We start from the raw sequence: 24073 nt of genomic DNA on the forward strand, positions 1-24073 counted from the left end.
GTGTGGGCTCTGGCTTTGCTTCTTTTCTGTTCTATCAGTATTTTCTCCATAACCTTCAGCTTTGTCTGAAGGTCGAGATTGAGACAAATAAAGAATAAAGAATTTGTCTGGTTCTGTCCCAGGTTCTTGGCACAGAGCTTCTTAAAATCTTTGGAATTTCCTAAGGATAGGAGTGTCTTTGTTACTCATGAGCTCCATGGATTACACCTGAATTTATGCTGAGATGGTTCAGGATTAAGACTATCACCAGAAAGATCAACCGCATAATTAGAGGGTTGGGGTTTTGAGCCAACCCTACCTCCAAGGAAGGGAGAGGAGCTGGAGATTGAGTTCAATCCCATGGCCAGTGCCCAGTAATGCCAATGGAATGGCACTCTAATAAAAACTCTGGATGTTGAAGCTCTGTGGAGCTCCTGGTTAATGAACATGCTGATGCAGTGGGAGAGTGATATGCCCCGGTTCCATGGGGAGAGGGCCCAGAAGCCCTGCATTCTAGAAGCTCTTAGACCTTGCCCTGTGCTCCAGATTGATATTCTTTATAATAAACTGTAATCATGTAGGCTTTCCTGAGTTCTGTGAGTCATTCTAGTGAATGACTGAACCTGAGCAGGATTGTGGAAACACCCAGATTTGTAGCCAGCTGGTCAGAAATGCTGGTGGTCTGAGATCCCACCTTGTGGCTGGCATTTGAAATGAGAGGGGGACTGTGCCCTTTAATGTGTGGAGTCTGCACTAACTCTGGGTATTTGTATTTGCATTTGGGGGCTCATATTACAGTACACCAGTTGGTGTCAGAACAGTTGGTATCAGAAAAGTCTGCTTCCTCCAGAGTCACAGAAGGGCTGCCAGCAGCAACATACCTACTCGTTTATTTCCAGCAAGAGAGATAGAAAAGACTTTCATCAAAACATGGAATTGATGACCATTCCTTCAGTCTTATTGTGCCTGCTTATGTCATCCTAGACCTAAGACAATCCACCAGGAGAATGTCACGTCATTGGTTTAAGCCAGATTCTTAAACCAAGCACAGGGGATTATTGTGATTGGCTAATCAATCTTCTCATCCTGCCCACAAGAGTTAGAAATAGGGTGATTGGCCCTTGGCCCATGTTATCTATTTTGAGGAGTGGTAAATAATTAAACAAAGCTGAAGTTCAGTTAGAAAGGGAACAGGGGGCCAGCTGTGGTGGCTCGAGCCTATAATCCCCACACTTTGGGAGGCCATGCTGGGGGGATCGTTTCAGGCCAGGAGTTTGAGACCAGCCTGAGCAACACAGCAAGACCCCATTTCTACAAAAAATTTTAAAAAATAAGCCGGGTGCAGTGGCACACACCAGTATCCCAGATACCTAGGAGGGGATAGGTGGGCAGATCATTGAGCACAAGAGGTCAAGGCTGTGGTGAGTTATGATTCTTCCATTACACTCCAGCCTGGGCAACAGAGCAAGACGCTGTTTCTGAAAAGGAAAAGAAAAAAAGAAAGAGAAGGGAAAATAAATAATGCAAGTTAGAAAATAAATAATGCAACAGTCTAGCACCATATAAAAGAGAGAATGGCCTTGATTTGAATCCTAACTTTGATACTTACCAGCTGTGGGAAGAGACTCCGTTTTCTTTTCTGTAAAAAAGAGGTAACAACGTCTACTTGCCATGAGTGCTTATGAGGGTTAAATGAAAATGCATGGTGTCTAATATATAGCAGGTACATAATTAAATGCATAGTGTGTAATGTACAGAAACTGCATAACTAAATGAGTAGTATCTGACACATAGCAGGCACACAAATATAGTTCCTTCACCCAGTCCCCTTTAGACACTGAGTTCCTGGGGGCTGAGTGCAGCGCTTTCATCTTTGATTACCTGGCACGGTGCTTGGCATATGGTGGACCTTTAATAGATACTTATTAAAGGAATAAAGCAAGATAACATTCCTCTGAATAAGTGGAATCTTTTCCTTCTCCTTAATACTAAGCATTATGCAACTGTGTGGGCCATTCTGCCTTGGACACTAGAAACATTTTAGCTAACTGAATTTGAATTTCAGCTGTAACAACTACTTGGCCTTCCTAAACTACACATCTATGCTCCTCTTTATCTAATCTTGATTCTCTACTCCTAGTTTTCTCAGGCCTAAACCTCTACTTCTTTGTTTTCCCAGCATCGTTTTGATGTCGGTATCCTTGCTATAAGCCATCTTTGTGGAAGGAGATGGGGCAAAAGCCGACGAGCAGACGAACCAAATGCTTTACAAAAAAGCCGCTGAAGACACAGTAAGAAAGCCACTTTCCACCATTTATTAAATAAATTCTTTCCCAGGCCGGTCTGAGTTGCACCCAGACTTTACATCAGGCTTTGTTCCAAGTGGGTGGGGGTGCCAAAGGGAATACTGCGGCCTGAAAGACGTCCAAGGAAAAAGGCTTCTTTTAGAGGCAAGCCCACATTACACAGTTGGCAATGCTAAGCTGAACGTCCTCCCAGCTTCCAGGGGGAAATGAAAGACATTCCCCCCATAGCTTCGCTTTCAAGCTCTTACAGCTGGCAGGGCAGGAGAGCCAAGTTCCGCCTTTTCAATGCAGGTTGTCACTCGGATGCCAGGATCCACTGATGGATTAGCCAAATATCCAATGTGAGAAAAAGGCCCAGCACACATCTTTTTGCTTAACCTTCATTAAATGCTCCATTTAACCCCAAAGAACCCGACTTTCTCTTTTTTTCATCTGCCATAGTCCAAGAACACCAATGCCAAAGAATTTTTCTTGAAAAATTACAAAGGGAAGCAAAAGAAAGAAATCTGATTTCTGAGCAGACCTCTCATTTGCAGTTCACACCTGAGGCTATTTGTTCTTTGTGGGATCTGGGGACTGCAAGGGAACTTGGGGATTCTTGAGAGTCACCTCCTTATTGTACAGATTGAGAAGCAGCTGCCCTGAGAGGTAAAGTGACTCACCCAAAGTCCCACAGCTGGTTAAGGGCTAGACCCACATCTCCTGACTCCTAATTCACTCGCTAAACCACACGCTTCTTCAGTACCATACACTTAGCCACAAACTTTTTGAAGACACTGAATAATTCAAATAGATGACACCCTTGCAGAAGGACAAACTGCGGGGCAGCCTCAATTCTGTGTTATTCTAAACCAACAACCCAAGTAGCATAATGAAAGAGCCCGGTATATTTTTCTTGTCACACAAATTAAAATCATTTACAGGCAGACATTCCCTAACTCACAAATAAGCTGTGTCCTAACAGTGTGTTTGGAATTTGCTATTTAGAACCCAGGATGTGTTTTCTTCCTGGGAAATCACATGATCGAGTGTGGTCAGAACCCCAGGCTAAGTCACAAAGGGCGACTTAACCAATAAGTAACCACTGTGCAGTGGACGGAACCCTTCATCATATTGTTTCCACGAGAAAACACATTCCAAGTTTCAAGTAGGAATAATGGAAACGCAGCTATCCCACCAAAGTCCTGGTGTGAAGCTGTCCCTCCTAGGTGCCTGGTGGGGAGCTGGGAGGTTAGGCTACATGACAGCTAGGAAGCTGTGCAGAATTGTGAACTGAACATGTGCTTTGGATGGAGACAGAACTGATTTCAAGTCCACTCTGCTACCTAATAGCTAGGCAAGTTTCTTAACCTCTCTGCACCTCTGAGAAATGAGGATGGTAACAATACCTCACTGGTAAATTAAAAGGACAAAAGAAGACAGTGTCTATTAAGGACCTATTTTGGTGTCTCACATGTATCAACAGGCTGTCATTTATCATTGTGGTTGCTTAGGAGGAGGACAGGCTCCAGCAGTTTGGAGAGCTGGGATGCCCCATTTGAGGAGGCAGCATCTGGGGTGGGGAAAGGCTCCTGCCACAGCCTGATGGGCAGGGGGCAGGTGAGGGGACCCTGAGTTCTTACTTCCCACCCCTGCCCCTTAGGCAGTAGAAGGGCAGCAGCTGTGGTTCCACCCCTGGCTGGGTGGAGGTGGCAAGGCCCGGGTGGGGCCCATAGTGGCCACTCCAAGCAGCCCGGTTGCTGAGAGGGTCACCCTCCGCAGCATTGGCTCATAAGCAGCTTTGGCCTTCTCCTGCCCTCTGTGATCATTCCTCCCCATCCCCGGGGGAAGTCCCTGGCAGCTCCCACAATGCTTCTTGGCCCTTTCAAGTCTCATTTCTGTGACTAAAATGTCCAAGCCAGCATAACATCAAACTTTAAATGTTGTTAATTTCAGTCTCCTCCCACAATCTGAGTGAGGCTTGCTTCAGGCTTAGAGGCAGCCTGAGGAGCAGCAGGGGTCTGTGTTGCTAGTTTCTTCTCTCTCCTGGCTCTACTTCCAGCCCCCATTCTCACAAACGGGTTTCAGACCATCTGAAGCCAGACCCAGAGGGAGAAGGGAGGAAGGCAAGCATAGCAGTGTGACCTGACATGTGTCCTTTGGGTGTCTGATGCATGGATGTTAGCTCAGTTCCAGGCCCATGGCTCCCTCAAAGCCCCTCACACCTGTCTTGAGGTGGGAAGGAAGTGCCAGAACCTTCCCCCAGAAATATGGTGCTCAGCTGACCCAATTTGCCCAGGACTAAGGGGTTTCCCAGGATGCAAGACTTTCATTGCTAAAGCCAGGACAGCCCCAGGCAAACCAGGAGGAAACAGTCACCTGACCCAAGAATGGCAGGCACATCATAACACTCAGCTCTCTCCCAAATAACCCTTTTCTCATGACTCTTCAGCCTGAGTGACCAGTGAGCTAGAGCTGGCAGGCCAGGTTTACACCTTCCTGGAAGGTCCTGTGCAGGTGGCCTACCTCACACTAGTAGGTAGAGTCTTGGCATCTTCTAAATAGTTGTCTCTGGGGCCTCTGCCGAAACTAAGACTCATCCTCAAATATGGACTAGAGGAATTTCCAGTGCCATGGTGCATCCTGAGCTGAAAGGTTCACTGTATGCTTAGGAACATCTCAGCAGGGACTGAGAGAAGCTGTACAGTTTGATGTAGGCTGTGGCTTGGGTTGAAATCTTAGCTCATTCCCTCATTACCTTGGACTGTGTTACCTTTAGCACCCCTGTGCCTCATTTCCGCACATGTGAAATTGATGGATAATGGCCCCCACCACATAGAGTTATCTGTAGCACTATGAGAATTAACTCATGTCACACATTGCCTGGGACATGGTAACTATGTAATGGATGTTAACTCCTAGCAACATTTTTATAGCAAGCCAGGATTGTGTAATAAAAACTTTCATGCATTTAATAAGTTTCAAATCCATTGCAGGCATATTTTCTTGTTATTTCCTTCATTTTAAAGCAAGTTGAAGAGTCAGTGTTGGCAAAGGCACCAGAGAAAAGCCATGCACTCCTATGCTGCTGGTGGGAGCATAAATTTATAGTCTCTTTGGAAGGTCATTTGGCAATAGGTTTCAAAAGTCATAAAAATGCTTTTGATCTAGCAATTTCACTTCTAGGAATTTATCCGGAGGAAATAATTGGAAAAAGATTAATGTACAAGATGGTTCACTGTGGTGTCCTTAAAACAGAAAAATATTTGAAGGTGTCTGAATGTCTTAGAAGATCAGAAAGAGTTTTGCTCATGCATACAGTAAAATACTATACAACTATTAAAAATGATATCACAATCTATATTTGTTGACATGGGAAGGTGTTTTATATATATATAGTATACTTACATAGAGAGTGCACATTTTAAAATAAGTATATTCCAGGATTTTTTCTGAGCATGGGGTTTAGTATTAACCTAGCTGAGATCAAAATGTATATACAATATTGTATTTTGCTTTCGTTTTATGTAATGTGATGCAAGAGCCATTTTCTAACATATAACAAACCTTCTATAAACTTCAATAGTAAAAATATTTGTCAAGTTGATGTTTTCCAATTAAATGACCAATCAATCATATATTGTTGGAGCAACTTATTCCAAAAATATCTTAAGAAGCTGGGCATGTTGGCTCACGCCTGTAATCCTAGCACTTTGGGAGGCCAAGGTGGGCAGATCACTTGAGGTCAGGAGTTCGAAACCAGTCTGGCCAACAATGATGAAACCCTGTCTCTACTAAAAATACAAAAAAAAATTAGCTGTGCATGGTGATGCCTGTAATCCCAGCTACTCAGGAGGCTGAGGCAGGAGAATCGCTTGAACCTGGGAGGCGGAGGTTGCAGTAAGCTGAGATCAGACCTGGCAACAGAGCAAGACTCTCTCTCAAAAAAAAAAAAGTTTAAGGAATATATTGTTAATATTTTTTTAAGATTAATATACCTAAATCAAATTACTCAAACTATAGGAAGGTGCATGTATTTGAAGGGGACATAAATATTTTTAGGGCTTGCAATACATATTGACAAACTGCTTTCCCACAAGTTATACCAATTTACCCCAAGAATTGATTTGGAAATTGGATGCTTGTCCACTTTTCTCTGCAAAGAAAGAAGATTCCACTGTTCACATGATGTCTTCCACAGATTTATCATGCCAACTGAACGGATTACCCTTACAGTATCTGATCCTCCTGTCCTAATGAAGTCTCAGAGTTCCTGATGAAACTGTGCACCAAATTACCACAGAAATGGAAAGAAAGGGGAAAAAAGCAAAGAAAAAGTACTCCAGGGTAATGAAACCCCTACACATACTCACCAATAGATCAGTCTTTGTGGCAAAAAAGTAATTTGATTATGCAAATATACATTTCAGCAATTCTCAAGTGCATCTGAACTGCTCTTGAGAATGTCTTTATTTCAGAATTATTAACTGTACAAAAATCAAATGTGTTGAGAAGAAAACACCCCAGTAGAGGCCTCAGACAAAAACTGAAAGATAAAAGATTGGAAGAAGTTATAAAATGTCAAAAGCTCTTTTGTTCTATCACAACAGACCCTAAAAAATCTGATAGACAAAAGCATGAAATTGAGAAGAATCATAATAGCTAAGAAAATATAAATAATGAAAACGAAAAGAGAGAATAATTGTAAAAGTCGGATAATGCCAAAGTAGTACTTCATTAAAAGGAAGAGATAAATTTGCAGCATGATTGTTTGAATAACCCAATTTAATGAGGGAGAGTGAATCATATGAATATGTTGAAGAAAAGATTTGCAATCTTGGTGATTTCATCACAAAATATAGACATCAACAACAATAACAGGAGCCCTCGTAGTAGGCCACTACTGCAAGAACATTGACCAAAAAGTATAGGAAAAAAATATAGCCCAAAAATGTAGAAAAAACATACTATAGTGATTATCCAAGTTAACCAATAAAAACATTGTTACGCTTCTAGATTTCGTGATGTAGGCAGTATTTGTTAGCTTTTCAGGATTTGTGATTCTTGTGATTTATCCTAAATTAATATTCATATCGATGCCTAATTTTGTCTTCATAATTTGATGTTCTTTTTCTTAGAATGAATCCCAGTTCCTATAAGCCTCAGGTTCCTGGAAACCTAGATCTGCCCTGCTGTGAACATTGAGTGCCTGCAAATGTTCTCAGAGAAGATTCTAAGTCCAGCTCAGCTGATCTGTGTCATCATACCTGGCATGTTTTGAACAACAAGGCTTGCCACAGCTAAAGTACCCTTGGGAAGGATTATGCAATGCCAGAAAGATTCGCTCTTCATAAGTCCCATAGGTGAAAAGAGGGTCAATTCACTGAAGCTGTCAACATTCAACACTCAGACATGGCCAGGCACAGTGGCTTATACCTATAATCCCAACACTTTGGAAGGACAAGCTGGGAGGATCACTTAAGGCCAGGAGTTGGAGACCAGCCTGGACAATAGAACAAGACCCAATTTTTTTTTTTTTGTCTGTACAAAGAAAAACATAAAAATTAGCCAGGCATGGTGGTATGCACCTGTAGTCCCAGCTACTCAGGAGGCTGAGGCAGGAGGGATCACGTGAGCCCAAGAGTTTGAGGCTGCAGTGAGCTATAATCAATCACACCACTGCACTCCAGCCTGGGCAACTGAGTGAGACACTGTCTCAAAAAAACAACACAGTCAGACATTTATTGAGCATCTACTACACATGCCATGAACTGGAGACCCAAACAAATGCTAAGATGCTAGTGAGAAAGACGACTCTACAAACAAGCCATCAGTTTGGGAACCACTGCTACACAGCTGAGCACACTCTTGAAGCAACTCTTCCTTCACCCACTGTCTTTTCCAAACAACTCCAGGACCTGCTTCCTTCCCAAGACGTGATGTCTTAGGTGGACATCGTAGGTCCCTTTAAGTCATAAGAACAGTAGTTGTATGGCTGTGTCTGACCCAGGTAATAATCAAAATGTTCAAGTTCATTTAAAAGTAAAGCATCTTCTCTCTGGCTTGGAAGCCTAAAGTGATGCAGGTAGTCATCTCCATCCCCTCCCACTCCCTATCCTGAAGAAGGGTTGAGGTGGGGGGGCCAGGATGAGGGAGCAGAAAGGATGTAACTTGACTGCTTCGGTTGTGAAGTGACATTGGGGCTGAATTCTCTTTGGCGTGCTTCCTTGGGTTTCTTGGAGAAGCCACTTGAACTTCAGCTGTAAAGCTCACAACTTAGGGTTGCCAGATAATATTACAGAATGCCCAATTAAATTTGAAATTTAAATAGATAAAAATTAAAAATGTTCTAGTGTATGTCCCAAATATTTCACGTAACATATACTAAAAACATACATGTTGTTTACCTAACATTCAAATTTAAATGAGTGTCTTGTATTTTTATTTGTAAAATCTGGCAACCCTACCTCAACTACAATTTTCATTATGAGGTTGGGTGTGTGTAGTTGTCGGGCAGGGTCGCAGCAGCCATTGAGGGTTTTCCGGAGGCCCACATCTCTGTTGGGTCCCTTTGCCCTTTCAGGTAGCCCACTTTTGCGGAGTCCCCTTTTTGAAGGGGACCCATATCAGGTTCCCAGGAACCACACAGCTTCACCCCATTGCCCTCTGGGGCAGGCCACTATTGGCCACAGCAGCCCTGACTTCTCAGACCAGTAGGGGGAGAGCTCCTGGTGCAGCTCTTCTCACTTCCTTGAGGTGAGGGGGAAGCACTTGCTGCCCCACCCCATGGAAGGACAACAGGGGTAGTGGGAACACACAGCCCTCAGCCCACCCTCTTCAAGTAAACCCTCCCTGGTGCCTCGATCCAAGTCTGGAAGTGGGTGAAGGGCTGATAGAGGAAATTTTCCACTCACCGAGCTCATCCTGGGCAGGGTCTCAGAACTTAGTGCAGATGTGCGCCTCCTTGCACCTATTTATTTTGTTCTGTCTTTGAGGTCTCTGCTGAAATGTCTAGATAACAGGAAAGTCCCTTTTACCATCCAGTTATACTCCTTTGTTATGAATGAAGTCCAAAGGGACACAAGGGAGCAGGAAGAAGAGTTTATTTGGCTGGGCCTAGGGTTAGTGAGGAAGGGGAGCAGCAAAGACTAACATGCTTATGAATCTCCCTCACTCTGTGCTGTGCAGACTAACATGCTTATGAATCTCCAGGGATCATGGTAAACAGAAGATATGGCTTTAGTAAATTTGGGTGGGGCCTGAGATTCTGCTTTTCCTACAGCTCTCAGGTGATGTCCTCAGATGCACTTTGAGCAGAAAGGGGCTAGAAGGCTGTGTAGGAGGAGCTGCTAGGCCCTTGGGAGAGGTGGGAAGGATGGGGCATTGCAGGCCAGGGAACGGTAAATGCAAATGCAGAGGAAGAGCTCAGGTCTGGTAACACTGCCTCTGCAGGGCCCAGTCTGCGGTCAGAGGCCAAGAGGGGCCACCCACAGTCGTGGGAGGGGAATGCAGGAGCTGGTAATAGATGAAGTTCCATCGGGGGTCCTGACTGTGCCTAGAAAAGCTGGAACAGGAAAAGCAAGCTGAGTGGGTTCCATTGGTGGCAGCTCTTATAAAAACGCTTTATGAGCTAGCCTGAATAATTGTATTTCACAAAGCCATGTGAACACTAATTACTCAGGGCATCTGATGGTTCGACCACAAAGTGCATGAGATAGATACATTCAAGTCCTGCTTTGCACAATGCCCAGCTGGCAGACTCAGTCTCCTGATGTGCACAGGTGGTATGAGTCACCTGAAAAAGGTTTGCTGTCTCAGTGTAACATCTGCAGAGGGTCAGCAAATCACATGGCCTAAGCTGCCAGTGGGCAACAAGCTAGCGGCTTTCTAAAGCTGTCCACTTCCTAATGCCCAGAACCAGCGAATAGGTGACCTTACATGGTTAACAAAAGGGCTTTTGCAGATGTGACTCAGTTAAAGATTTTGAGACGGGGAGGCTACTTGGGGTTGTTTAGGTGGGTCCAATCTAATCACACAAGTTCTTAAAAGTACTGGCCAGGCACGGTGGCTCATGCCTTTAATCCCAGCACTTTGGGAGGCCAAGGTGGCCGATGGATTGCTTGAGGTCAGAAGTTCGAGACCAGCCTGGCCACCATGGTGAAACCCCATCTATACTAAAATACAAAAATTAGCCAGGTGTGGTGGTGGGTGCCTGTAATCCTAGCTACTAGAGAAGCTGAGGCAGGAGAACTGCTTGAACCCAGGAGGCAGAGGTTGCAGTAAGCAGAGATCATGCCACTTGCTCTATCACTCCAGCCTGGGTGACAGAGCAAGACTCTATCTCGAAACAACAAAAAAAGTAGAGAAACTTCCCCATTCATGGTCAGAGGGAGAGTGGTGAAAACAGAGGAATGGTAGAGAGATGGCAGCGTGAGAAGGGGTGCTGCTGCTGGTTCTGGGACATCAGGGTCCATAGACAAGGACTAGGGAGAGACCTCCAAGAAGGGGCTAAGGGATCCTGCCATTGATAGCTAACAAGGAAATGGGGACCTCAGTCCCACAACCTTGTGGAACTGAATTCTGCCAACTGACAAGAAAATGCATTCTCCCCTAGAATCTCCAGAAAGGAATGCACTCTTGTGGCCAAGTAAGGCTTGTGTCTGACCTGCAGAACTGTACAATGATAAATTATGTTGTTTGAAACCGCTAAATTTGCAGTAATTTGTCACAGCAGCAATAGAAAACGAATCCCCTGCCCAGAATGACTTCCTCCTTTCCTGTCAGAGGAAGGCTCAGGCCTTCTGCTGAAAACTCGCTTCCCTAAGTAGTCACGCCCAAGGCTGAATACTCCCCAGTAGCAGCTGCTATTTTCTGAGAACAATGAGTTGCTTGTAAGCCTGAGAACAGGATGAAAACCCATTTTGCAAACAGCCCTGCATGTGCCGGGCATGCCCTCAGAGGGCAGGTTGGTCTTTGCTGTCTGCTTTCTGTCCTGCCTTTTTCTCCCAGGGCTTGTCTGGTTCTTTTGCTTTCTCACTTTGTGCAGAAAGCCATCTCGACTCTTCTCATAGGAGAACAGCTGTATGGACATAGCAGGGGGAGTTATCACATGCCTTCCTCAGTGGTTTCAGAGAGGGGACCCTGCCCAAATGTCCAGTGGCCACCTTCATCAGACCATGGAGAATTCAGAGCGGGAAGGGATTCTGGAGTTAGTCCAGTCCAACCATCTCATCTTACATGGAAGGAGGGAAGGAAGGGAGAAAATAAGAAAGCTGAGGTCAACCCTCCTCCAGAGATAGGCCTGGCCAACAGGATCCCAAGGGATAATATGACATTGAAACTAAGAAACCAAGGAAAGCTGAGAACTAAAGAAAACTGAACCCGGTCAGCCAAGAGGCATCCTTGAGGACTAACCAAGCCATCAGAACCCGAATGCCCCGATGAGTCAGAAAATCGGGTGCCTCGAGAGCCAAGGAGCCAAAAATGGGGGCTGGAACTGGCACGTTGGTCTATCTCTGTGCACTCACCCAGCAAGGGTGGGAGGGACCCTGGGACCAAGTGATCAAGGTCACACCATGGATAAATAGAACTGCTGAACTTCAAACTGAACCATGCCATTGTGCTAAGGCAGTCATCGCCTTCCATGAATCATAAACGTATTTCAAGGCCACATATGTACACACTCTTTCTATGTATACAGATTTTTTCTAAAGGTTAATGTCTAAACAAGTCAATTTAGATCAGCCTTGATTTTTGAGTGTTTTGGTTAAAGTTTCTGAGTCATTGAGCAAATTCAAGTTTCTTGCTTTCTCCTTTCTTTTTCTCTCTTCATTTGAAACATGATTTCTAACCTGTTGGCTGGTTAAAATTTGAGAAAATTAGACAAATGCCTACCTTTCCCTTTCTGGCTGACAAATGAAGGATCAATGAGGTATCTTCATCTGTGGGGATTTACCTCCTTTGCGGGGGGCCTGCTTCCCCCTCAAGATAAAGTAAAAAATCAGGGGTGTCACCGGGTTCAAAAGGACAGAAGACTTGACACTGGAGTTTGAGAGCCCCAGAAGGGCTCAACCACGTAGATCTTCCTGCCCCACCCTTCCTACCACAGCCCTTTTTAGGAGCCACCCCTATCCCCACAAGACTGTTCTTGGTGGCTGAACTATTATTTACTTTAACAAATAGTGATTGATCACCTACCCTCTGCTAGGGATAGGAGTCCTGTGAGAAGGGTTCTTCCCTTAGTCCTCATCCCCACTGACTATTGACACCATTCCCCCAACACTCCCAATTCTACTATCCCCTTCTAGCCTGACACGGGACCTGCCTCTCTGAGCCTCTGACCTTTGATTTCTCCCAGCATCTATTTTGGTTCTTCCTCCTTGGCTCAGTAAGTACATGGACAATTCTAGACCAGCCTTAAAGGCAACCACCCCCACATTGGCCTCAGCCTCAGGGGCAGGCAGGATCCCGGCCTACAAATCATGTACTCAGAGCTTCAGTCCAGTCTCTGCAAGGGCTGGCAGCAGACAGCGCTCGCTCTGGGAGACCAAGTCCAGACACCTGTTCCCTGGCACAGCAGAAGCCCTCCACCAAGGCCCTGGGATGGCAGCCCTGACTTTCCATCACTGATCTCCTGACAGCGATCTCGATCTGTCCATCTTCCCTGAAGCCCAGTCCATCCCTTGCAAAGCCAGTTTCCGCTGTCCCATGATGATTAATGCTGAAGCTCTCTTTCCAACCTTTGAAACGCCTTTTCATGCCGTGCATTTAGAGAAAGGGCTTTGCCATCTGCAGAGGACCTGTGCGGAAATGTGGGGAAATGACCCTGTGTTTATTTATGTCATCCATTGTTAGCTAAGAATATCCAGGTGTTCTAATAATGGAGGTACCAAGAAAGGAAACAGTGTTGGATGGTGGGAAGGATGCTGGGCTCGGGGCAGGAAAACAAGTCCCACAGCCCAACCTGAGTGACCTTCAGCAAGTTTTGTTCTATAGCCTCAGTTTCTTCCTCTGTGGGGGAAAAAAAAAGCGAGTCTATAGTACTTGCTATGCTGACCTCAAAGGGATATAACAAGAATCCAATGAAAGGATGTATGTGCATCCCAAATTTGCTCAGGCCCAGCACCAGAGGGACAAATGAATCCACATGAACAGATGTCACCAGGGCCTCCCACCTGCTGACACAGGCCTCCAGCACTTCCTCATAGAAGTTTCACTGAGATATTTTTCAGAGTGCCTAGACGTGTCTCACGAGGACCCACACACAACCTTCTCTCCCAGTTCCCTGCCTGAGAATACCCTCCCTATACCTACTATATCCCAAGCAGGATTGAATCTCAGGGCTATCAAAGCTGCAAAAGACAAGAGGTGTCAAAATGGTCGATCCCCTCCAAGAGTGCACCCTTACCTCCTAGCAGAGGGACACCTGAAGGCTGGGACACGCTCAGGAACGTCCACGCTCCAGGTTAGTTCAGGAGAACAGCCCTGCACAGAGAGCGCAGGGCCCAGGCTGAGGGGTTTACATATGCTCCCGCTGGATCCACGCAGCTGCCTGGAGACAGGGATTGTCCTCCTCCTCATCTGACCAAGTCACACAGCTAGGAGTACTAGGTGGTGGGACCCTGTGGTGGACATTGGTCATTCTGGCTACTTAGCATCTAGATATACTTATTCTATGCTTTCTTCTAGAAGCTGTGCAGTTTTCAATCTTATATAGGTCTATGGTCTAACCTGAGTTAATCTTTGTAAACGACGTCAGGTCAGCATCAAGTTTCTTTTTCTTTGTATTGGATGTCCACTTGTGGATATACAGTACTTCTTATTTGGGAGGAACATGAGGATAAGTAGAAGGAAGATTCCATTGCCCACTAGAGAAACCCAGCTGAAGGGGAAGCTTCCCACTCTCTGGTTGCTTAAAGCTTTGACCCATTAGGGAGAAAAGCCAAGGCACATGGTCATTTAGGGATTAGATGAGGTGGCAGTGAACAGCAGTGACAAGTGCTCCTCCCAAGTTGGTGGCTCTCGAGGCCGCCTCTGGACTGTGCCTGTCTTCCTCTATGTCTTGCCCCAGCCAAGGCCTCCCAGCAGCCCCATGATTCAATGCGCTCCTCACTTAAATTCCTTCTCTGCTGAAGTTAACCAGAAACAGTTTGTGTTTGCAACCAAATTCGCAGCTGCTACAAGGCAGAATTCAAACTCTGGCAATGTTTTGCTAAAAAAAAACCCATGTGTGTTCTAAAATACCATTCTTGGTGCACTGTTAAAGCTTATATACATATAAGACATAATTATTACAATGCATTAAATTGGACGATATCCTAGTGAGATAAGTGGCAGGGTGGTGGCAATCGTGGAAGAAAGAAAGCTCAAGCCATCAAGGCTAGATGCTCTCAATGTACAGGCTCACAGAAAGCTCTGGAAGGAAAAGAGCTACAAGAGTCAGGGAAACAACAGATTACATAGGAAGTACCCAGCTGGGTAATGCAATTCCACCACCTCTTTCTCAGAGAACTAAATTCAGCTGCGGCTTAAAAAAAAAATTTTCTGTATGGTTTGTGGGTGGTCATAGTCATGAAACCTAGAATTTTAAAGCCAGGAAGGACCTTAAAAATCATCTGACCTTCAGACCCACCTGGGTTTTATAAGAAAAAGAAAAGCATCTATTTTACTGGCCTCATTTCCTAGATAAGGACACTGGTTCCCAGTTAGGTTACAGGACTTAGGAAACATCACATGCCAAGGCAGTGACAGAACCAGACTAGGGGGAGGCTTTCTCTCTACCTTGATGCATGCCCTGTGGGAAAGGATGGTGAAAACAGTCCAAAAAGTCAGAGGGGAACTGCACTTACACAGTGGGAAACTAGACATTAGTTTAAGTAGGAAATCAAACTGCAAGTTTTACGCCAGTCTTGTCGTCTCCGTCTCACAACCATCACCCTGAGATGTGCCCACTCTTTCCTATGTTTCTACTTGGGAGCTATCTAGGCAAACCTCTCCTCCCGAGGTCCTCTAGAGTGTTCCTGAGGCCTGTACTTAAATAAATAAAACATTTGAGAGCCAGGATGTACTTGAAGTTCTACTTCAAAGTATGTGTTTTTCTGCAATTCACACAGGCTGTCATACATGTATCACCTGGGAGGAGTGATAGGCTGTGGTGTTATCTTAGTGCTGTGGTGTTAGCTTACAGACGATCATTCCTATTAGTCCCTAGGGAAAAGGGATACCGAGGAAATTCAACAGAAGACCTAAAGTCTCTATCGAGGCATTTTCACACAATCAGCCTACACTCTGAGTACAATTTAGGGAAAAGCTTGCTTTCCCCAGAATACATTCTGGAAGTTACGAGAGATGTTAGAAAGCACTGACCACCTTCCCCTCTGGAGGGGCCACCTCTCCAGCCAATCCTCCCCAGCAGCCTGAGCTTCATAGTCAACCGGAGAGCTGAGGGTGGCACAAACAGCAAAGTGATGTATGCTTCAGGGAGAATGAGCTCACTCAGTTTGTAGTGATGTGGAAAGTTCTCCAAGGTTCACTGGGGATGCAAAAAAGCAAGTGAGATCATGCGATCACATGGGTATAAAAAATACACATACATGATTTAGCAAAATACACAACTTCTGAAAAGAGACACATGAAACCATTAACAGTGTTTGCTCCTGAAGCATAAGATTGGAATAACAAGGAGGAAGGGAGAGGGTATTTTTGCTTTTTTGCTTAAAACATTTCTGTAATGTTTACCTTAACCGCAATAACAAGAACTATGAATACAGGTTACCTTTATAATTAAAAGTAGAAACTATTTTTTAAAATCCAGTTTCCAGGGCATTAACCCTCAGATCTGGGTGGGTGGGACGCAAACATTCATATCTGAATAAGTTCTTTGGATGATTCTAATATGTGGCCAAAGTTGAGAACTACTGGCTCAAGGCATTATGGGCCCTGGTAATGTATGAAGTGGGAGAGGAGGTAATATATGAAGTGCTGTGGTGTTATCTTAACAGGAATCTCTCTGTCAGGTTAGCTTCTGGAGGGAAATTGGTGCTGGCAAAATTCAGCAGAAGCAGTAAGCAGTGTGTTTCCCGGGATAGAAGTGGGTTCCTCAGGTGGGCATCTCAGGGGCAGCCAGAGGTCACTTGGGTTAATGTCCAGGAAGCAGAGAAGAGAAAGCAAGAGAAGGCCGTTCAGGCCCACGCAGCAAGCCTCCGAGGCCTCCTGGGTCCCCAGAGCCATTGGCTCCATGGCCTCTGTTCTCTCCACCACCAAGCAAGGACTTGTAACGTAGGAACCCATAGGCAATTTGAATATTTGTTGTATTTGGAAGCCTCCAAATTCTGTTTAAAAATAATTCTGGGTTTCTTTCAAAAGGCAGGTTGGGGAGAAACATCTGGAATAAAATAAGCCCGCAGACCACTTATACAAACCAAAAGGGAAAGAAAAAGCATCCCACTCCAAATTACGCTATTCCCGACAGAACCAGAAAGACATGAATGGGGGAAGGAAGAGCAAAAAACAAACTTCTAAATGATGTTAAGAGAGGCTGAGGAAAACAAGAGTGGAGGTCGGGCTGGCAGCACTTTACTCTCACATTTTAGAAAGAAAGAAGTTTCATTTCAGTAATTTTGAGGTTTTCTTGAAAAAAAAAGTAACGTTTCTGTGCAGTTCTAAATGATACACTTGAGTCAACTCGAGGAGCTTCACATACAACTGGGATCTACATTCCCCTCCTCCCCATAGACCTGGCTAAAGAGTCTGTGTCCTGCCCCATTAATAATAATTGTTGTCTCAGAGAAGGCATGTTTCTGACAGACATTTTTCTCAGGTGCAGGCTGGTGTCTGCATGTTCCACGTCCTAAGTTGAAGAGGAATGGGCACCCGCAGGATCTCTCTCAGAAGGGCTGATGAGGGGCTTCCAGGCATCAGCTGCAGCTCCCACTGCAAATCAGTTCATCTTGGGAAATGTCTGCCATGGGGACAAATCTTTACTGACAGCCAATGTCCCAATGGCTTATGTTGATTCCTTTAAGATAGCCAGGGGAGTTAGCATTGCTGAGCATCTAGTAGGGACCCTCTAGAAGTGGTATCTCTTATTCTTGCTCAGTCCTGTCAAGTCATTTTTACTGTCCACATTTTACAGAAGAGGAAGTTGAGTCCCAGACAGTCTGGGTTCCAGAATCAGACAAATCTAGCTCCTCTACTCAGCAATAGTGACTTTGGGCAAGTTACTTAACGCTCTGTGTCCTCTTTAAAGTGGAGTGAATAATGAAACCTCTCTCATAGTAACAGAGAGGATTGAGAGAATGCCTCTCAAAGCATTTAGCCGACAAACACACAACCAATAAATATTAGGTGCTATTGTTACTGTTGTTATTATGATTGAAAGGGTTAAACCGCTTGTTGTATTAAGTAATTCCGCACTGTAATAAAGTGCTGAAGCTGGGATTTTTGTTGTTGTCTTAGCCCCAGCACAAACTCTCATTACTCGCACCGTGTCTCTAAGCTGAGGGTGAAAGAGACACAGACGTCAGACAGAGGCACCTGCCCTCTTCCCCCATGGGATAGCAAAGTAGCTAAGGGTATAGATTAGGTAGGTGTTGCCTTCAGGACACAAGGTTTATTTTGTGGCTTATTCGTCACTGAGTGGGATTGACCGTCTGCACCTGCTGTAACACAGGTCTAGGGTGTGGCCCAGGAGATTTCTGCTGACCAGGCAGCAGGCAGGGCCAGAAGCTAGGAACAGCCTCGCAAGGGCTAGAGAAACTGGGCACCATGGGCACTGGTGCAGAAAGGGGACACAAGGTCTGGGCACCGTGTCTGTGGGCTCAAAAGGTTGACCATTTGGAACCATCTGGGGCACGTGGTCAGCCAAGCAGGTCGTGGGTGGAAGTGCCCAAGTCAGCAGGCTGCAGCTGAACTTGAAGAAAACTGGCATGGATCTGGCAGCCAATGGGTGACCTGCAGCTGTGGAAAGTGGGATCCCAGTTTCTAGGGTCCCCTGGGGAGGGCACTGGCTGTCAGTAATTTACCCATACCCCTGGCCATTCCTAGGCTCTCCTAGTGACAGTGTATGATTGGGGGGTGACAATGTATGTAAAGAACCCACAGGAAAGAAGGAGCCGAGCACTATCATTGCTATACTAGGCACTTTGCACGTCCCATCTCAGTTCCCACAATAGGCCCATGTGGTAGCTATTCTCATGCCCCAGGTTATCAAGGAGGAAACTGAGGCTCATACAAGTTAAGAAATTTGCTTAAGGTCAGTGTTGTCTAATAAACTAAATAAATGTCTGCTTAGAATACCCGCAAAACAAGAGCACTGAAAAACTTGCTTCTGAAATAATTTGAAAATTGATTTCTCTAAGACTACATCAAAGGGATCATTGTTGGAAAAATGACTTTGTTGAATTTCTTTACAGTTACTTTTATGCCCTAAACAGAATGGAAAGGGGTAGGTGAAAAAAGTCTTTCTCTTCATTTCTCTCTCTTTTTATAATGGGAGAATTAAGTGATGGGGAGAAGAGGGAGGAATCTTTTCGAGAAGACCTCGGAAAACGTCCTCCAACATCCCATTGACTAGGACTGGGTCGCACACCCCCTAGACCAGTCACTGGCAAAGAAAAACACATTGTGTTGCTTATCTTAGAACAACCATAGCTCATACCATGGTGCTGGGCAAATGGCCACATCAACAACATTGGGTTCTGTTAGCAAGAAGAAAGGGACAACACAATGGTGGTTGGTAGGCTATGGATGGAGCTATTGCAACCCTTCAGGGTGCTCCAAAATCCCAAAGGAGCTAGGAAAGCACAGACGGTTCATTTACCAGATGGTTACCTTGGGTTTGGGGTTTATTAACTCCAATTTTTTTTTTCCTTTTTTTTTTTTTTCTTAATTAGAGACAGGATTTCACCACATTGGCCAGGTTGGTCTTGAACTCCTGACCTCAAGTGATCCACCTGCCTCAGCCTCCCAAAGTCCTGGGATTACAGGTGTGAGCCGCCACTCCTGGCTAACTAAAAGGTTTTTAAAAGAGAATATCAATTGACTTTTATGGAGACTTGAATCCCATGACACAGTATTATTATTATTATTTTGAGGTAGAGTCTCACTCTTATCACCCAGGCTGGAGTGCGGCGGTGTGATCATGGCCCACTGCAGCCTCAACCTCCCAGGTTCAGGTAATCCATCTCAGTCTCCTGAGTAGCTGGGACTACAGGCATGTGCCACTATGCCTGGATAATTTTTTGTATTTTTAGCAAAAATACGTAGGTTTCGCCATGTTGCCCAGGCTGGTCTTGAACTCCTTGGCTCAAGCAATCTGCCCACCTCAGTCTCCCAAAGTGCGTGAGCCAATGCGCCTGGCCAGACACGGTATTATTAGAACTACATATGTTCTAACAAAAGCTTCCCCCAAATTCTGTCCCCTATTTCTATTTCTCTCACCTTCTTTAATCAGCTAAGTGCCTTATCAGCTGTCTTCATTTTAAGTCCCCACTTCCCACTCCCTCCTCAACTCCCTAATGTCTGGCTTCCACCCCAGTTTCTCCCTTGAAACTGTCATGGCAAAGGTCATGAATAAATATTAAGCTCCCCACTTCCTTGCATGTTTTTCCACTCACAGATTACTCAGCTCAGTGGCACATGGCACTCTCACCCTCTCCAGAGTCTTCCAAGGCTCTCCTCCATTGGTGCCTGGGGACCTGCTCTTTTCTCACCTTTTTCTAAGCTCTCTGGCTCCTCAGTCTCTCAGCTGGTTTACTACAGGGGCCTATTCCCAAATGTTGGGGCTTATTCCCAGGGTTCTTCCCTTTATTTCCTTTCTCCTCTCTCCAGACTCTATCCTATGACATATACTACCATCTCAGATCTGTAACTCCAGTGCAGGCTGGAGACCTGAGCTGCAGATCTGTATGTTTAATCGACTTTTGGGTAGAATTTCACAGGCTCCTCAAGTTCAATTGCTTCTGTGTATTTATTTACAGTCTTGCTCTGTTGCCAGGCTGAAGTGTAGTGACACCATCATAGCCCACTGCAGCCTCAAACCCCTGTGTTCAAGCAATCTTCTAACCTCTGCCTCCCAAGTAGCTAGGACTAGAAGCATACATTATCATGCCTAGCTCTTTTTTTTTTTTTTTTTTTGGTAGAAAGGTTTCTATATGTTTCCCAGACTGGTTTCATAGCCCTGATCTCCTACCTCGGACTCCCAAAATGCTGAGATTACAGGTGTTATTCACCATGCCTAGCTCAATTTCTTCTAAATGAACGAATTATACTCCCTTACTTGCCTTTTCTCTTGTGGCTCCTGATCCTGGTGACTGGCGCTACCAGCTATTCAGCCACTTAGCCAAGCCAGAAACCTGGGTCCCACCACGTAATAAATAGATCAAGTCATACTGTTTCTATCTTAGTATCTCAGGTATCTCTGTTCTCTTTTATATCTACAACTCCTGCCCAGGCTCAAACACATATCATAACTCTCTGGGTTATTACAAGGGTCTGAAACTGATCCCCCCACCTTTATGTTCACCCTACCCCCCAGCCTATGCATCACCATCATCATGGTGGTCTTTATAAAATACAGAGACGATCACTTCTCCACTCTTTAGAAGCCTTTCTATGGCTCTTCCCTGAAGCCAACACAAAATTCATGACCTAGAAATCCGAAGACAGCTCATCTTTTTAGCCTTATTGGCTTATGCTCTCGCCATGCTAGCTGGAGACAGAAAGACATGACATTGTATTTTAATAGGTAAAATGTTTTACCTTTAGTAACTTGGGTTTCTTGCATTTTTATAACACTCTGATTTATCCAGCTCCATTTCGGGAGATGATTATGTAATGATGTGACTAAGCTTCAGTCTGAAACACTGTGTGTCTCATTTGAATTGTTGAAACCTCTAAATTCAAGTTTCCTTATATGCTAAATGGGGATACTAATACTTGCTCACAGGGGAGTTGGAGGTGTAAATTCAGTGATATATATAACAGACATGGCATATGGTACGTGTCCAATCAATGATAACAGCTACTACTTATAGAGCAGATCTTACTCGTGCCAGGATGATTCTAGGTGTTTTATGTTTGTTAGTTCCTTTGATCTTCATAAAAATCTTTTGAGGTAGATACTGTTATTCTTATTTTATGGATGGAGAAACAAGCACAGGGGTTTCACATAGCCCATCCAAAATCAGACAGATAGTAAGTGGTAGAGGGAGATTTGAATCCTTGCAGGTTTTTTGCCAGAAAGTATACTCTTTTGGTTTTGTTTTTTGAAACAGAGATTTGCTCTGTCACCCAGGCTGGAGTACAGTGATGCAGTCTTGGCTCACTGCAACCTCTGCCTCCTGAATTCAAGTGATTCTGCTGCTTCAGCTTCCCACGTAGCTGGGATTACAGGAGTATGCCACCATGCCCAGTTAATTTTTGTACTTGTAGTAGAGATGGGGTTTTGCCATGTTGGCCAGGCTGGTCTTGAACTTCTGACCTCAAGTGATCCACCCATCTGGGCCTCCTAAAGTGCTGGGATTATAGGTGTGAACCACCAGGCCTGGCCCAGAAACTATGCTCTTACCCACTAGGGGACCCTGCCTCTTCATGACTGGTGATCATTTAAATTAATGCATTTATTTTAACTGTATGTACCAGAAAGTATATTTGGAGTTTGTAATAAATACATTATAAATGATTTGGAGGGAACATAAAATATAAAGACTGATTTGTAGAATGTTAGTATAAAAGCAATAAGATGTCTCCTACCCCGCCCCCCACCCCAACACACACACAGAAACCAACCTCTTGATACATTGTTTTCTTCACTGAATTGATCCAGGAACAAACTGCTTTGACATCCTTGATACCAAAATAATTCAGACCAAAATTAAATGTATCATTCTGTAAATCAAGGAGTTTAGAAATTACTTCAAAGAGATTGATATTTTTTTCTCTTTACAAAACTGTTATTTCACAATGCCTTGATTCTGGAAGAGCTTCAAGCCAGAGGCACTTGAGGCTGCCCTTTGGGTAAAGTTGATTTTCAGCTGGAGCAAAGTGTTCCACACCCACAGCATTTACCTAGTTCTTGGTTTGGATTTTTGCCAATCTGGCAACAACCAGAGGTGCCCCAGGAGAACTGTAGTGGTGTATCTCAGGGTCTGGAGTGTGTGTTTTCTGTCAGTACAGACAGTCTGCTCACTGCTTGGTCTCATCTCCATGAAAACTTGGAAATTTTACCTCTTGCAAAGAGAGGGAGAATAAGTGTACAGGCTTTTAGATCATCCCTTCTTTGGTCTCCACAGTCCTTTAGGGCAGGGACTGTGTTATATTTATCTCTGCAAACCCAGATCCTGGCATGGTGCCTGGCACAGAGAAGGCACTTAACTAAGCCAAGTGCTGGTGTGTTTAGAGGTCCTAGTTTATCATCTGCTTCAACCAGGATTGGTTCAGAATACGGGTTGGGATGACAGAGGACCTACAGGGGCTAGATATTGGCACCCTCCCATACAGTAACCTGGATGGTAGTGATAAAATATCAGTTGATAATATTTGAGAAATTGTCGAGTTGTTGGAAACACATATAACTTCCCCAAATAACTAAGTTGGAAGACTGTACTAGTAGGAATGTGTAGAGTCTGGTATGCTTGTAACAACAATAAAAAAGAAACACCATTTTTTTAGTATAGTGCACCATTTTATATAGTGATCACACTTTATGGTGTCACATGCTCCCTCTTTCCTATAAACCAAATGAAGATGTAGTTCCAATTTTCTCCTCTTTTGGTTGATGTTTCTCCTGCTCTTTTCCCATTAAGATTACATCTGTGATTCTATAAAATCTTTCCTTCCCTTTCTTATTACCTAAGCATATAAAACATTCCTATGCGGAAAGATTCTGATATATATAATAATTCCAAATGCTGCAAGCCCAAAACAGACTTGGAAAAATTTTCAATTTACTACCAAAGCATACTTAAATCATAAATGTCTTAAAGCACTAAAAGGAAAAGGGAAAATTTTTAGGGCAAAGACCCAATTGTAGCAGCAAGGAAAACCAGTGGCTGAAGAGAGAGCACATGGAAAGGGTATTTCCTCCCCACCCCAAGCACTCTGCAACCAGTTGATTGAGCGTTGGGCAGGATCTTAAAATAGTCTACTCTCCCATCAGACACTATTGAAATACTTTTTATCTTCATAAACAAGTACTGCCATGAATTAGTAATACTATGTACCAGACACTAGGCTAAGTGCTTTGTATGCTGTCTCTTTCAATGTTCCTCACACTTTGCAGGTGTCAAGAATCCATTTGCAGAGGTTGAGTAATTTGCCTGAGAATATACAACAAATAAATCTGTGGGACTCCACAGCCCAACTTCCTTCCACAGAACCAGTATTTCCAAGACAGGACCAGAGCCTGGCATTGCTAGCAACGCTGTGCTTATTAGCTGTGTGGGTAAGACCTTTAAGGCGCAGAGAGCAGTGCCTGGCAGCGGGCAAGCACTCAATAACTGTTGCTGTGCAGATGCTGTCCTTGCTGAGGAAGGCAGCTCAGTTTGTACAGGCGGAAAGGGAGGCTCAGCGCACAGGTTAAGATGGCGCCAGGGCATGTGTTATCTTGACAGTTGCCTGGTAAAAAACCTGATCCAAGAAAAAGAAATGAAGGGGGAAGCCTGCTTCAACCAGAGCAACTGGCCCAGATCTTTGAGCTGGCGGGGCCATGTGAAGATTCAATGAATACCAGGAGGGTTGAGAGAAGGCAGCAAGGAACAACAGGTAGGGGGATACTGACTGGTGGTTTAAGTAACTAACTGTCTTTGTGC

At 44.6% G+C, this 24073-nt stretch overlaps 2 protein-coding genes across 10 annotated transcripts in view; one reads left to right on the plus strand and one right to left on the minus strand.

Moving 5' to 3' along the window:
• The window catches only part of TMEM177 (transmembrane protein 177), a 54228-nt gene extending 42172 nt beyond the window's left edge, over nt 1–12056 (plus strand). Inside the window, exons 2-4 of the transcript XR_013518978.1 lie at nt 2159–2270; nt 6466–6611; nt 7403–12056. The gene's annotated coding sequence lies outside the window, so the exon portion shown is untranslated. The remainder of the gene's footprint in view (nt 1–2158; nt 2271–6465; nt 6612–7402) is intronic.
• LOC103793832 (uncharacterized) overlaps nt 1–24073 on the minus strand; it is a 56103-nt gene that overhangs the window by 14345 nt on the left and 17685 nt on the right. The window contains exons 2-6 of one of the 9 annotated variants that reach the window (XR_013518984.1): nt 13004–15795; nt 12159–12235; nt 9179–9275; nt 1589–1618; nt 1350–1457 (exon numbers count right to left, since the gene is read on the minus strand). The gene's annotated coding sequence lies outside the window, so the exon portion shown is untranslated. Of the gene's footprint in view, nt 1–1349; nt 1458–1588; nt 1619–7400; nt 9829–12158; nt 15796–24073 lie in introns of those variants that run through there. The other 8 variants (XR_013518985.1, XR_008482188.2, XR_013518983.1 and 5 more) reach the window with 8 other exon arrangements.

The sequence above is a fragment of the Callithrix jacchus genome, chromosome 6 (assembly GCF_049354715.1).
Source record: "Callithrix jacchus isolate 240 chromosome 6, calJac240_pri, whole genome shotgun sequence".
Classification (NCBI taxonomy): domain Eukaryota; kingdom Metazoa; phylum Chordata; class Mammalia; order Primates; family Cebidae; genus Callithrix; species Callithrix jacchus.